The sequence below is a fragment of the Mustelus asterias genome, chromosome 14, assembly GCF_964213995.1.
Source record: "Mustelus asterias chromosome 14, sMusAst1.hap1.1, whole genome shotgun sequence".
Taxonomy (NCBI): Eukaryota; Metazoa; Chordata; class Chondrichthyes; order Carcharhiniformes; family Triakidae; genus Mustelus; species Mustelus asterias.
Window position 1 is genome coordinate 9949403 of NC_135814.1, and position 14757 is coordinate 9964159.

The following is a 14757-nucleotide window of genomic DNA, read 5'->3' on the forward strand; positions in this document are numbered from 1 at the left end:
TCTCTGCATCTTTGATGTGTTAAAATAAAATCCAAGATTTTTAAAAACACTTCGAGATTGTGGCCTCCAAAATGAGGCTGTCCAAAGAAGATTGCTTACTGAACATGTTTTGACTTTAAAGACAGCAGTAGAAATTGCAGTGTTGATGGAACTAGCTACTAAAGAGGCTTCACAATTCACAGTGCAGGAATGAAGGTCCACAAGTTGGGAACTGCTTGCAAGAAGTCAAAACAGCAACCAGCATGCCACAGATATGCCAAGATCGTCCATTCAGCGAGTGAATGCTGGGGCAAGGATAGCCAATGCAAGAATTATGGAAAAATGGGTCAAATGGCAAAAGTTGGTTGGGCTAGACCAGCTTCCACTGAGAAGAATATTCAGGAGAAGAATCTGGGTACCTTCAAGAAGGAGAACAACTTGCATTCTACAAGAAGAATTTACAACATAGAAAAAAAGAATTAGGAGTGTGAAGAAGAGAATGTGATCTCCAGCTGAGCGTCATATCCATATGGAGGGAATTACATTGATTCTGGATGACTTTGTTAAGTGGACAACCTATTTGGATGGAGGTTGATACTAGTGCTGCTGTATCATTAATTCCTGAGACTACATATCAGCAAAACCTGAAATATCTTCCTTTAAAACCAGCTGATTTTAAAGACATACATTGAAGAGTTCATGCCATTAAAATGTTACATCATGGTCAACATAGATTTGAGTGGAGAAACAGCGGAGTTGCCTATCTGTGGTCCGTATTAATTTTTCAGCTCTATTCGGGAGATCATGGTTGGAGAAGATCAAGCTTAACTGGAGTGCTGTCAGCAGACTGGTCGATGTTAAAACAGATCTGCAGCACCTTCTGGATAAATAGAAGAGTGATTTCAAAGTAACACTTGGCTTAATGAAGGGAGTTCAAGTGAAACTCAAAATAAAGCCTGATAGTCAACCAAAAAGTCTCAAAGCAAAAGTGGTGCCAAATGCAATTTGTCCCAAGTTTGAAGAAGAATTAGTATTAATTGTTAACACTGGTGTGTTAGAGCTGGTTACATTGAGTAATTGTGCGATCTGCAATTGTACCAAATGGTTCAGTTTGTACTTGTGGTGATTTTAAAACAACCATAAATCCAGTGTTGTGTCCTGATCAATACTCACTCCCTTTAATTGAAGATTGCTGGGTTATCAGGTGGCAGAAATTTAACAAGCTTAATCTTTCATAAGCATATTTACAGATAAATGCAGCCACTGAATCTCAATCATTGTTTACTATTGTTCCTCATAAAGGTCTTTTTCATTATAAAAGATTGCCTTTTTGAATAACATCCATTACCAGCCCTATTCCAAAAATCAATGGATCATATTTTAAGTGGTCTCTCTGGTGTACAGTGTTACCTGGAGCACTTGAATAATTCCAAAGCAACATTGGATCATTGGATGTGGTCTTGAACAACCACATGAAGGACATTCTGGTATAGTCCAGATGAAGGAATTCGCACAGTTATTTTTGGTGGCCAGGTCTAGATGCTCAGATTGAAGAAAAAGTAGGATGGTGTAAATCCTGTGCATGAATAAGAAATACAACACCGTTGTCTCCTTTACACCCTTAGGCGTGGCCTAAATTGTCATTGCAACGATTGCATGTAGATTTTGCAGGTCTGTTTGAGGGTTACAAGTTCTCAGTCATACTTGATACGCACTCAAAGTGGCCAGAAATTGTTTATGAAGCGATCTACTACAGCTGAACAACCATTGAAAAACTTGACAAATCTTTTGCAGGATTTGCTAAACTGAAACTGATTGTTAGTGATAATGCTTCACAGTTTACCTCAAAAAATGTCTGAGGACTATCACAAAGTAAATAGTATTCAGCATATAAAATCCGCACCTGAGCATCCACCAACCAATGGTTTAGCTGAAAGATTCCTACAATCCTTGAAACACTCTTTAAAAGCTTCAAGAGAGCAAGGTTCATTATCATATCGTGTGAATAGCTTTTTGGCATCTTATGGAAACACGACTCATGCGACTACCCAAAGTTCACCTGCATTACTGCTCTTAAAGAGAAAGTTGAGAACTACATTTGATTTGTTATTTCCTCCAGAAACATCAGAGATAGTCAAGCGTCAATAACAATTTCAAGTTGTTAGACGAAAGGTGAGGACAAAACAACACTCATTTCAACAAGGAGATCGAGTATTAGTGCGTAATTATGCCACACATGAGAAATGGGCACCAGCCATAGTTTTAGCAAAAACAGGTCCAATTTCTTACATGGTTCAAACTGAAGATGAATTGGTTTGGCGATGCCATGCTGACCAATTGTTGTCACCTTGAAATTATTTATCTGAATCATCTCCAGAAGTACCAACTTCTTTATCCCCTAGTGTTGTGAATACTACTACAGAAGACTTAATTGAATCTGAGTTGCCTTGTTGATGGCATCTATGCTACTATACCTTGTGAGAATGAAGCAGAATTAGTTCCAAGAGAAGAAGTGTCCACTGAAGTTCCAAAACTAGGGACAAGGATAGCCAAATTCCAGAATATTGTTGCAATGATAATAGTGGGGAATGTTTGAAAATTCAACTTTATGCTACAGGCAGTCAGTATGTCTGGCAGGAATGCAGCTCAAATTTTGGGAGAGCAGCATAATTTCAAACTTGCAAGTGTTTATTTTCAGTAAAATTAATGGACTTCTGTTTACTTAAGTACGCCTAGGATTTCTGATTAGAGTGATTGACAGGGTCTTGTGATGATGTGGTTTATGTGCGGTCCTGGGCGTATAGCAGACGGAAGAAAGCTTTTGGCAGAAGGCCGTTTAATTTGTAGCTGAAGCCTGGTTGAACTTGGAAGGAATTTTCAGGCTTCTGAATCTCTATCTCGCTCTCTGAAAGCTTCAAGATTGTCAACATTCATTATAGTATGTATATTTATGATTGCTAACTGTATTTAAACATAGAAACATAGAAAACTACAGAACAAAACAGGCCCTTCGGCCCCACAAGTTGTGCCGAACATATCCCTACCTTTTAGGCCTACCTATAACCCTCCATCCTATTAAGCCCCATGTGGCATTTAATTCTGTAATAGCATTGTTGCTTATTTGAAACTGAAAGTCATGAAGTAAAAATTAAAGTTGTCACCTTTTCATTCCTAAATGTTATTGAACTGTTAATCGTTGAGCTGCTTCATTTGTTGAGTTATACTGAAACCGTGTTATTAAATAAAGTTTGTTTTACTGTAAAAGGTACATAATTTGTCGGTGGAATTACTCCTGGAGTGTAGCATCCTAAACTCACTTTTATGCCAAAAATAGAAAAAATGTTGGGGTCTAGTCTGGCATCCTAAGGTAACTTGGGGTTCTGATCCAGCACCTTAACATTGTATACAACTCCTGATGAACTTTATTATTGATCCTATGTATAACATAGTTGTAATTTGTTGTCATGAAGTAAAGGGGGAGGAATGTTATATATTTAGGTTGTTGCATGATTGCTTTAAGGGCGGGTTACAGGATTTGATGATGTAATTGGGGTGTTATTCTTATTATTATGAATCTATGCGTGTAAACCACATCTTTTACTTTTTGGGTAAAACCAACAACCCCTAACATAGTTAGGTCATTGGTTCCTGCCTGACTACAGGGGTAGAAGCTAACTATTTGGCAAGTATTTGGTAAGTAGTTAAGGTGTGTTCTATTCCTAAGGTTTAAAAAGAACACAGATGATGCCAAGGGCAATAAAATATATAAAAAAGAACATAAATACGTGAATAATATAATTAAGTAATTGGTTTAAACACATTAAGGAAGGCAGGACAGATGATGTATCAAGGCTGTGATCCAGGGCAAACACATCTGCAGTAAGGGTCTGCAGCTTGAGGAGCTTCATCAAAATTATTGAACTGGAGGCTAAGCTGCAGACATGGCAATGCGTCAAGGAGGGGGAACGTACCTGGATCTTTTGCACAAGGAGGCAGTCACGCCATTCACGATAGAGTCTTCTGATTTTTGACAGTGGTCATTTCAGGAGGGTGTGGCTGCAACTGAGGCAGCTAAGGGACCCAGAGGGCAGGAGTGCAGGAACCTCAACCTTTGCAATTGTCCAACAGAATTGAGGTTCTTTGAGCTTATTTGGATGAAGGTGGGGCTGCAGAATTGATGAACAAACTGACCATGGCACCTTGGTACTAGAAACTGTCCAAGTTGGGGGAGCAAAATTGAATGTAATGGTAGGAAAGGATAGCATACTGAGGGAGGGTGAACTGATACTGCATACAGAAATAAGTACAATCTGGCAGCCATTACAGAGACATGACTGCTGATGACACATTTTTAGCCCTGAATATTGAATGTTTCACGACTTTTGAGAGGAACAGAAAGCTAGGAAAAGGTGAGGCGTGGCTCTGCTAATTAATGATTGTATTTGCACATTAGAGAGGGATGATCTAAGTTCAGATATCCAGGGTGGAGAAGTGTTGTGAATCAAGATGAGAAATGTTAATGGCAAGAAGTCATTTGTGGGAGTGGTATGCACGGCCCTAATTGTAACTACACGGTAGGACAGAGTATAAAGGAACAGAGACTTTGAGCTTCTCAGAAAGGTGCGGTGATAATCATAAATGCACAATATTGCGGATGCTGACCCTTGGAAGGGTCATCCAGACTCAAATCATTGGCTCTATTCTCTCTCCACAGATGCTGTCAGACCTGCTGAGATTTTCTCGCATTGTCTGTTTTTGATGGCGATAATCAAAGGGGATTTCAATCTACATATAGACTGGAAAAATCAGATGGGCAAAGGTAGCTAAGGGGTTCATGGAATGTTTTTGGGATTGTTTCTTAGAACATCATGTTCTGGAATTGACCAGAAAGCAGACTGGACACAGCTGGTATTGTGCAACGAAATAGGATTAATTGATAACCTCACAGTGAAAGAAAGCAGAGCTGGCTAAAGTGAAACGGTAAGGTCAATTGGGATGTCGTGGCAAGCTTTTAAAGAGATATTTTAGGATACACAGAATCGATACGTTCCAAGAGGAAATAAAAAATCCAAGGGGAGGACTCATCATCTATAATGAATTAACAAAATTAAAGATAGCATCAAACTTAAAGAAAAGCATGTAATTGCATAAAGATGGGTGGCGGGTAAGAAAATTGGACATAATATAAAGGACAGCGAAGAATGTTTTCAGGGCAGAACTAGATAGAATCTTGATAAACAAGGGGGTGGAATGTTCTGGGGGGTATAATTCTACTGGGGGTAGGTGGGAGGTTACAATCGGATCAACCATGATCTTGTCGAATGGAGGAGCAGGCACAAAGGGCCTTAATCCTGCTCCTACTTTGTATGTATCCTTGCAAAACCATTGAGAAAAATATCTAAAGGTGAGGCAGGAGCGAGATTTTCATATCTTTACCCAATAGCACTTTTTCCATTACTTTTGCTGAGATTGACATTGATTTGCTGTTCTTAGATTCAGGGTTGATTTCAAGAATTGTCCTTCATAATAATGGTAGTGTTAGTGTGTTGGTATAAAATTGACAGGTCACCTTGAAAAGGAAAGGAAAATTCCTCCTTTGATTTTTTTTGACTTCATGAATTGAGATTTTTTTTCTATATTGGCTCAACTTAAAGCCTCAGGCTCTCACACACACACCCCACACTTCATTACCTCTAAATTTGACTATTCCAGTTGCAATCCTGGCTAATGTCCCACATTCCACTCGCAGTTTGCCAAATCTCTGCTGTCTAACTTGCACCAAGTCCCGTTCAAGACCTTTCACCCCACACTCAGTTCACTAGCCTGGATTGGCTCTGGGTCGAGCAAAGTCTTCAATTTAACACTTTCTTTCTTGCTTTCAAATCTCTGGCTGCTTCCTATCTTTGTATTCTACTCCAGCCCCTTCCTATCTCTGTGCCACAGCCCTCTGAGATAGCTGCACTCCTCCAATTCAGCCCTCCTGTGCATTACCTATTTTAATTGCTGCATCTTCGGTGGCCACATCGACAGTTGCTTAGGTCCTAAGCTCTGGAGCACCCTTGCTAAACTTCTCCATCTCTCCACCTTGTTTTCATTCTTCAAACCTACCTGGGATGGCACAGTGGTTAGCACTGCTACCTCACAGCACCAGGGACCTGGGTTCGATTCCTGGCTTGGGTCACTGTCTGTGTGGCATTCTCCCTGTGTCTGTGTGGGTTTCCTCTGCGTGCCGGTACGGGCGGCACGGTAGCACAGTGGTTAGCACTGCTGCTTCACAGCTCCAGGGACCTGGGTTCGATTCCCGGCTTGGGTCACTGTCTGTGTGGAGTTTGCACATTCTCCTCGTGTCTGCGTGGGTTTCCTCCGGGTGCTCCGGTTTCCTCCCACAGTCCAAAGATGTGCGGGTTAGGTTGATTGGCCATGCTAAAATTGCCCCTTAGTGTCCTGGGATGCGTAGATTAGAGGGATTAGCGGGTAAAATATATGGGGGTAGGGCCTGGGTGGGATTGTGGTTGGCGCAGACTCGATGGGCCGAATGGCCTCTTTCTGTACTGTAGTGTTTCTATGATTGCTCCGTTTTCCTCACACAGTCTGAAAAACGTGCTGGTTAGGTGCATTAACCCAAACAGACGCCGGAGTGTGGCGATCAGGGGAATTTCACAGTAACTTCATTGCAGTGTTAATGTAAGCCTTACTTGTGACTAATAAATAAACTTTAACTTTTCTCTTTGACCAAGCTTTTGCTCAACTGACCTAAGACTGCATCTCTTTATGTGGCTCGGTGTTATACTTTGTTTTAAGATGCTCCTGTGAAGCGCTTTAGAAGAATGCTTTATGATGCCAAAGGGGCTATACTAAGATAAGTTGCTGTTGCTAAAATATTTTGCTGTTCCTTCAGCAGATTGAAACATTCATTATACCAGCGCAACATGTTGTTCATAACCTTTGTGCATTTACATGGTTGAAGATGCTGCAGTTTCACATTCTTTATCCCACAAGCAGTACTATGTTGGAAAGATTTGCGATTAGTAACGTTAGCATATCTCTGAGGATATCAACATGTTTGAATTGCTCAGCAAATTATTTTGGAAGCCTGCACTCCCATTCCTTCGCCAAGAGAATTTCTGCAACTATTCACGGTTCTTTGCTATATGGAATATTACTAAACTAGTTGAAGTTAAGCTGCTTATTTTGACTTGGCTCAACAGCTCTCGCTGTGATACTTGTAATCAGCGGGCTTCCAATTTTGCCCAGGCTTCAGACTGTACCTTTTTGCCAGTTGTGTGAAATCAACAAGCCCAAAGCATAACTTGAGGGCACGGAATTTGTGCAATAGACTTAGCCATTTAGAGATGTTAATCTTGTGTTTAAAAACTCTTTAATGCATAGCTGATTGAACACCTGACTAAGAATGGAATTGAGAGGCTTCAGGATGAGCATAGCTGGAGATAATTAAATGCCATGCAGAATCTATTTGTGGTTAGCTTCTGCGCAATTTAATCTGTGCTTTAGATAAGTTATTCCATTCTCTCCCTCTCCCTTCCCCTCTCTCACACGTGCACACATCCCCCTCACGCACGCAAGCATCCCCGTGCACACGCATCCCCGTGCACACGCATCCCCGTGCACACGCATCCCCGTGCATCCCGTGCACACGCATCCCCGTGCACACGCATCCCCATGCACCCGTGCACACGCATCCCCGTGCGCCTGTATCCCCGTGCGCATGCGCACCCGCACCCCCCCCCCGTGCACCCGCACCCCCCACCCACGTACCCGCACCCCCCACCCGCGCACCCCCCCCCCCCCCCGTGCACACGCCCCCCCCCCCCCCGTGCACACGCCCCCCCCCCCCCCCCCCCGGCCCACGCGCCTCCCCGCCCTGCTGCCCCCTGCGCCCATGTTTTCCTCCTGCACGTGCTGGTCCCCTTCTCTCTACCCCCGCGTGCGCCCATCCTGTCCCCACACACGTCCCCCTTCCCACACGCACATGCACACATGTCCCCCCTGTCCACACATGCACGTATATACACACACATCGCCCCTCCACACACACACACACACCCGTCGCCCCTCCCCACACACACGCATGCACGCACATCAGCCTTGCAGTTTCTGGATTGATGAGAGCTCAGAAAAATAAGTTATGGAGACTGTATGAGAATCCAAGATTCCAGACTGGCAATTACCACCCGCCTGACAGCTGCAAACTGGCTTTGGGACCTCATGGGTCTTATCTGCGTGAAGCAGATAGATTTATGCTTACTGGAGCAGAGAGGGAGTGAAAATAAGTATTTTAGAAGTGCAATAGCCATTTAAAAACAAATGTTGTAACTGAGATTGTGGCATATTGGGAGAGCGTTCTAATGAAGATTTACTGTAATGTGTTTTTGCTTCCACTGTGCGCAAGCCAAATGGTGCATAAATGTAACCTGGGATTATTCATGCTTCAGAATGCTTTGGAAATGTTTGGAAGGTGGGGAGCTGTAACTGGGCCATTTAGGCTTGACACTTGTATAAGCACACCTCTGACAGATGCCCCCTTCCCTATCCCTTGCCAGATAGGAAGAAGACTCAACCATGTAAGTGTCCAAAAAGCAAAAGGGGGGTGTGGTGGTGGTGGGTAAGATATTATAGAATTCCCACAGTACAGAAGGAGGCCATTTGGCCCATCAAGCCTGCACTGACAACAATCCCATCCTATCCCCGTAACACCACATATTTACCCTGCTCATCCCCCTGAAACTAGGACCAAAATTTAGCATGGCCCGCACATCTTTGGACTGTGGGAGGAAACCGGAGCACCCAGAGGAAACCCACACAGACACGGGGAGCATGTGCAAACTCCAAATAGACAGTGACCCAAGCCGGGAATCGAACTCAGGTTCCCGGCGCTGTGAGGCAGCGTTGCTAACCACTGTGCCACCGTACTGCCCCGTGCCTTGGCGTGAGGGGACAAACTAGGAGAAATAAGAGTGCAGATTGTGATGCTCTGTTCCCTGAATATTATGGTTTCCTCAAGGGTTTTCACTGGAAAAGAGGCAATGAATATTAATGTTGTGTCCTCTGGATTTTCAGAGGCTGTTGTCCCATTTGCACAAGTACTGTGAATAGTGAGTGATGCTCAATGAAATAACAGTAACAAATTCCTTCAAAACGGCTAAATTCGTTGATAGATTGGCATTCTGTTTTTGCACTCAGAGTCACAGAAACATTATGACACAGAAGGTGGCCGTTCAACTTATCTTCTCGTATGTCTGTTGAGACTAGGCCAAACCTTATCATACAACCTTCTCTTCCTGATGACTGTGAGGATGACATGTGAAACATATTTTACTCAAAAAAAACAGTCCTTTGTGACAAAAGATTGCCACAAATTCAGCACTGATTTATCGATCTCCATTAGGGGAGCTGAAGGCATGTTTGCATTGATGTAGATTCGGAAAATCAAACACTGATGTGCAGTAGGAAGTGAAATTTGAAACTTGGGCTAAGGCAGTAGAGGGGGAGTTTTATGCTACTTCTACTTGATTGAGGAGAACTAATTGCTGACATAGCATTATCTATAAAAAGAGACTTGCATTTATAAAGTGTCTTGCGAGATCTCAGGATGTCCCGAAACAGTTAAAAACTAATTGATTACTGTGGACATATAGGAAAGGTAGTCACCAAATTGTGCAGAAAGCGTTGATGTCATGGTGTGGGATAAATGCAAAGCTGGGCTGAAAAATGGCAAATGGAGTTTAACCCTGATAAATGTGAGGTGATTCATTTTGGTAGGACAAATTTAAATGTGGATTACAGGGTCAAAGGTAGGGTTCTGAAGACTGGAGGAACAGAGAGATCTTGGGGTCCATATCCACAGATCTCTAAAGGTTGCCAGTCAAGTGGATAGAGCTGTGAAGAAGGCCTATAGTGTGTTAGCTTTTATTAACAGGGGGTTGGAGTTTAAGAGCCGTGGGGTTATGCTGCAACTGTACAGGACCTTGGTGAGACCACATTTGGAATATTGTGTGCAGTTCTGGTCACCTCACTATAAGAAGGATGTGGAAGTGCTGGAAAGAGTGCAGAGGAGATTTACCAGGATGCTGCCTGGTTTGGAGGGTAGGTCTTATGAGGAAAGGTTGAGGGAGCTAGGGCTGTTCTCTCTGGAGCGGAGGAGGCTGAGGGGAGACTTAATAGAGGTTTATAAAATGATGAAGGGGATAGATAGAGTGAACGTTCAAAGACTATTTCCTCGGGTGGATGGAGCTATTACAAGGGGGCATAACTATAGGGTTCGTGGTGGGAGATATAGGAAGGATATCAGAGGTAGGTTCTTTACGCAGAGAGTGGTTGGGGTGTGGAATGGACTGCCTGCAGTGATAGTGGAGTCAGACACTTTAGGAACATTTAAGCGGTTATTGGATAGGCACATGGAGCACACCAGGATGATAGGGAGTGGGATAGCTTGATCTTGGTTTCAGATAAAACTCGGCACAACATCGTGGGCCGAAGGGCCTGTTCTGTGCTGTACTGTTCTATGTTCTAAATATTGGCCAGGACAGCTGTGAAAACCCCTTTCCTCTTTTTGAAATGCCGGATCTTTTATGCCCATCTGAGGGGGAAAAATTGGTGTCACATCTGGAAGTCAGCACCTCCTCATTACTGGCAATGGGAGTGTCAGTCGATATTTTGTGCTACAGTCGTTTGGATGGGACCTGAATCTAAAGCCTTCTGACTCGGTCAAGAATGCTACACGCTGAGCCATGGCTAACACCATCTTTTGTTCTTAATGTGTTTAAGTGTTTGTCTCATCTTTCTGGCTCTTTTTATCCCCTTGTCCCAGTTACTTCCCTTCTCAATGCATTCTCATCCATCAGCTAAGATCATCAGCCAGGTTACTGCATCAGTTTTTCCCATTATAATATTCTTTATAGCACCATGTTAATAACCTTGTAACTATTGATAACAAGGAACTGTTGCTTAAAATCTAAAATAAAAACAAAAAATATTGTAGATGCTCTTTCAGTAGCTGAGTAAGTAATGGGTTAAAGGTTGATTTATGGACCCTTCAGAACTGGAAATTTTAAAGTTAAAAGAATTTGTGATTGTTTTCCTTTTGGCTTTGAGGCTTTGACTAGGTTTCCTTGTGTGGACTCTTGTCATGAAGCTTCCTTTGGAATTTAGACCTCTGATAGGATTATTAGCTTCCCAGGCAAACGTGGGTACTGGCAGGGGGGTGAGATGTGAACTCTGATCCATTGCATAATATGTGCCTCTGTTTGGTCAAGATTGTCTCACACACAGACTTGCACTCGCTCTCCCCCTCACGCGCATGCACACATTTGAAACCCAACTGAATGCTACCATGATATTATTGCTGGATACTCTTCTCAACACCATTCCCTTCATTCCCTGTCCTGGCAGACATCACTCCCCTAAATTTCCGTCAAATTGCAACAACACACAAAATACCGAAACGTTTTGCAATGCCCCCAACCTGCCGCTTCATGCTAATCTATTCAGCCCACCCAAAGTACGACTCCTATCAAAAAGGCTGATCTGGAAAAACCCTTCCACACAGGACCTCAACACAAACTGCACCAGGACCAATGAATGGGGATCATTGGACACAACAAACAAGTGCCTGGTCTCAAACTCAACCCAACAACTGACTGGTTTCAAGGAAAAAGTGGTCCGCCTTCAAGAGGTTCATCACCGGCCGCCGACCCTATTTGACCAGCCTCCACAGATGGGGCATTAATGCCAGCCCCTATGTACCTGTGGGAGAGAGCATAGAAGAGAGTCTAATTCACAGACTCAGTGGAGTCCTATCCACATTTAACACAGCATGACCGGAAGAAACTGTTTTTTGATTTGATTTATTATTGTCACATGTATTAACATACAGTGAAAAATATTGTTTTTTCGCGCTATACAGACAAAACATACTGTTCATATAGAAGGAAAGGAGAGAGTGCAGAATGTAGTGTTACAGTCATAGCTAGGGTGTAGAGAAAGATCAACTTAATGCAAGGTAGGTCTATTCAAAAGTCTGACAGCAGCAAGGAAGAAGCTGTCCTTGAATCGGTTGGTACGTGACCGTAGACTTTTGTATCTTTTTCCTGAAGGAAGAAGGTGGAAGAGAGAATGTCCGAGGTGCGTGGGGTCCTTAATTATGCTGGCTGCTTTGCCGAGGCAGCGGGAAGTGTAGACAGAGTCAATGGGTGGGAGGCTGCTTTGCGTGATGGATTGGGCTATATTCACAACATTTTGTAGTTCCTTGCGGTCTTGGACAGAGCAGGAGCCATACCAAGCTGTGATACAACCAGAAAGAATGCTTTCTATGGTGCATCTGTAAAAGTTGGTGAGAGTCGTAGCTGACATGCCAAATTTCCTTAGTCTTCTGAGAAAGTAGAGGCATTGGTGGGCTTTCTTAACTATAGTGTCGGCATGGGGGGACCAGGACAGGTTGTTGGCGATCTGGACACCTAAAAACTTGAAGCTCTCGATCCTTTCTACTTTGTCCCCATTGATGTAGACAGGGGCATGTTCTCCTTTACGCTTCCTGAAGTCGATGACAATCTCCTTCATTTTGTTGACATTGAGGGAGAGATTATTGTTGCCGCACCAGTTCACCAGATTCTCTATCTCATTCCTGTACTTTGTCTCATCATTGTTTGAGATCCGACCCACTACGGTGGTGTCGTCAGCAAACTTGAAAATCGAATTGGAGGGGAATTGGGCCACACAGTCATAGGTGTATAAGGAGTATAGTAGGGGGCTGAGAACACAGCCTTGTGGGGCACCGGTGTTGAGGATGATCGTGGGGGAGGTGTTGTTACCTATCCTTACTGATTGTGGTCTGTGACTTAGGAAGTTCAGGATCCAGTTGCAGAGGGAGGCGCTGAGGCCCAGGCCACGGAGTTTGGAGATAAGTTTTGTGGGAATAATGGTGTTGAAGGCTGAGCTGGAGTCAATAAATAGGAGTCTGACATAGGTATCCTTGTTATCTCGGTGTTCCAGTGTTGAGTGCAAGGCCAGGGAAATGGCATCTGATCAAAGAAAATTACAGCACAGGAACAGGCCCTTCACCCCTCTAAGCCTGCACTGACCATGCTGCCCGACTGAACCAAAACTCCCTACCCTTCCGGGGACCATGTACCTTGATTCCCAACCTATTCATGTATTTGTCAAGACGCCCCTTAAAAGTCACTACCATATCCACTTCCACTACCTCCCCCGGCAACAAGTTCGAGGCACCCACTACTCTCTATGTAAAAAATCTGCCTTGTACATCTCCTTTAAACCTTGCCCCTCGCACCTTAAACCTGTGCCCCCTAGTAATTGACTCTTCCACCCTTGGAAAAAGCTTCTGACTATCCACTCTGTCCATGCCTCTCATAATCTTGTAGACTTCTATCAGGTCGCCCCTCAACCTCCGTCGTTCCAGTGAGAACAAGCCAAGTTTCTCCAACTTCTCTTCATAGCTAATGCCCTCCATACCAGGCAACATCCTGGTAAATCTTTTCTGTACCCTTTCCAAAGCCTACACATCCTTCTGGTAGTGTGGCGACCAGAATTGAACACTATATTCCAAGTGCGGCCTAACTAAGGTTCCATAAAGCTGCAACATGACTTGCCAATTTTTAAACTCAATACCCCGGCCGATGAAGGCAAGCATGCCGTATGCCTTCTTGACTGTCTTCTCCACCTGCATTGCCACTTTCAGTGACCTATGTACCTGTACACCCAGATCCCTCTGCCTATCAATACTCTTACGGGTTCTGCCATTTACTGCATATTTCTTACCTGTATTAGACCTTCCAAAATGCATTACCTCACATTTGTCCGGATTAAACTCCATCTGGCATCTCTCCGCCCAAGTCTCCAACTGATCTGTATCCTCTGATGGTCCTCATCACTATTCGCAAATCCACCAACCTTTGTGTCGTCTGCAAGCTTACTAATCAAACCCAGTTACATTTTCCTCCAGATCATTTATATATATATATTACAAACAGCAAAGATCCCAACGCTGATCCCTGAGGAACGCCACTTATCACAGCCCTCCATTCAGAAACACACCCTTCCACTGCTACCCTCTGTCTTCTTTGACCGAGTAAGAAGTCTCACAACACCAGGTTAAAGTCCAACAGGTTTATTTGGTAGCACAAGCCGCAAGCTTTCAGAGCGCTGCTCCTTCATCAGGTTAGTGGGAGTTCTGTTCACAAACAGGGCATATAAAGACACAAGTTTGTGTCTTTATATGCCCTGTTTGTGAACAGAACTCCCACTCACCTGATGAAGGAGCAGCGCTCTGAAAGCTTGTGGCATGTGCTACCAAATAAACCTGTTGGACTTTAACCTGTTATTGTGAGACTTCTTACTGTGCTTACCCCAGTCCAACGCCGGCATCTCCACATCATGGCTTCTTTGACCGAGCCAGTTTTGTATCCACCTTGCCAGCTCACCTCTGATCCCATACGACTTCACTTTCTGCACCAGTCTGCCATGAGGGACCTTGTCAAAGGCCTTGTCAAAGTCCATGTAGACAACATCCACTGCCCTACCCTCATCAATCATCTTCGTCACCACCTCAAAAAACTCGACCAAGTTCGTGAGACACGACCTCCCCGCAACAGGTCTGTTGTGGACCTGTTGCGGCGGTAGGCAAACTAGTGGATCCAGATCGTCCGGGAGGTTGGAATTGATTCGTGCCATGACTAACCTTTCGCAGCACTTCATAATGATGGATGTCAGAGCCTCCGGCCGATAGCCATTCGGGCACGCTGC

The 14757-nt window shown here is 43.9% G+C and overlaps 1 protein-coding gene across 6 annotated transcripts in view; it reads left to right on the plus strand.

The window, feature by feature from the left end:
- The window catches only part of hspbap1 (hspb associated protein 1), a 90960-nt gene that overhangs the window by 7561 nt on the left and 68642 nt on the right, over window positions 1–14757 (plus strand). The gene's annotated exons all lie outside the window — the stretch shown is intronic.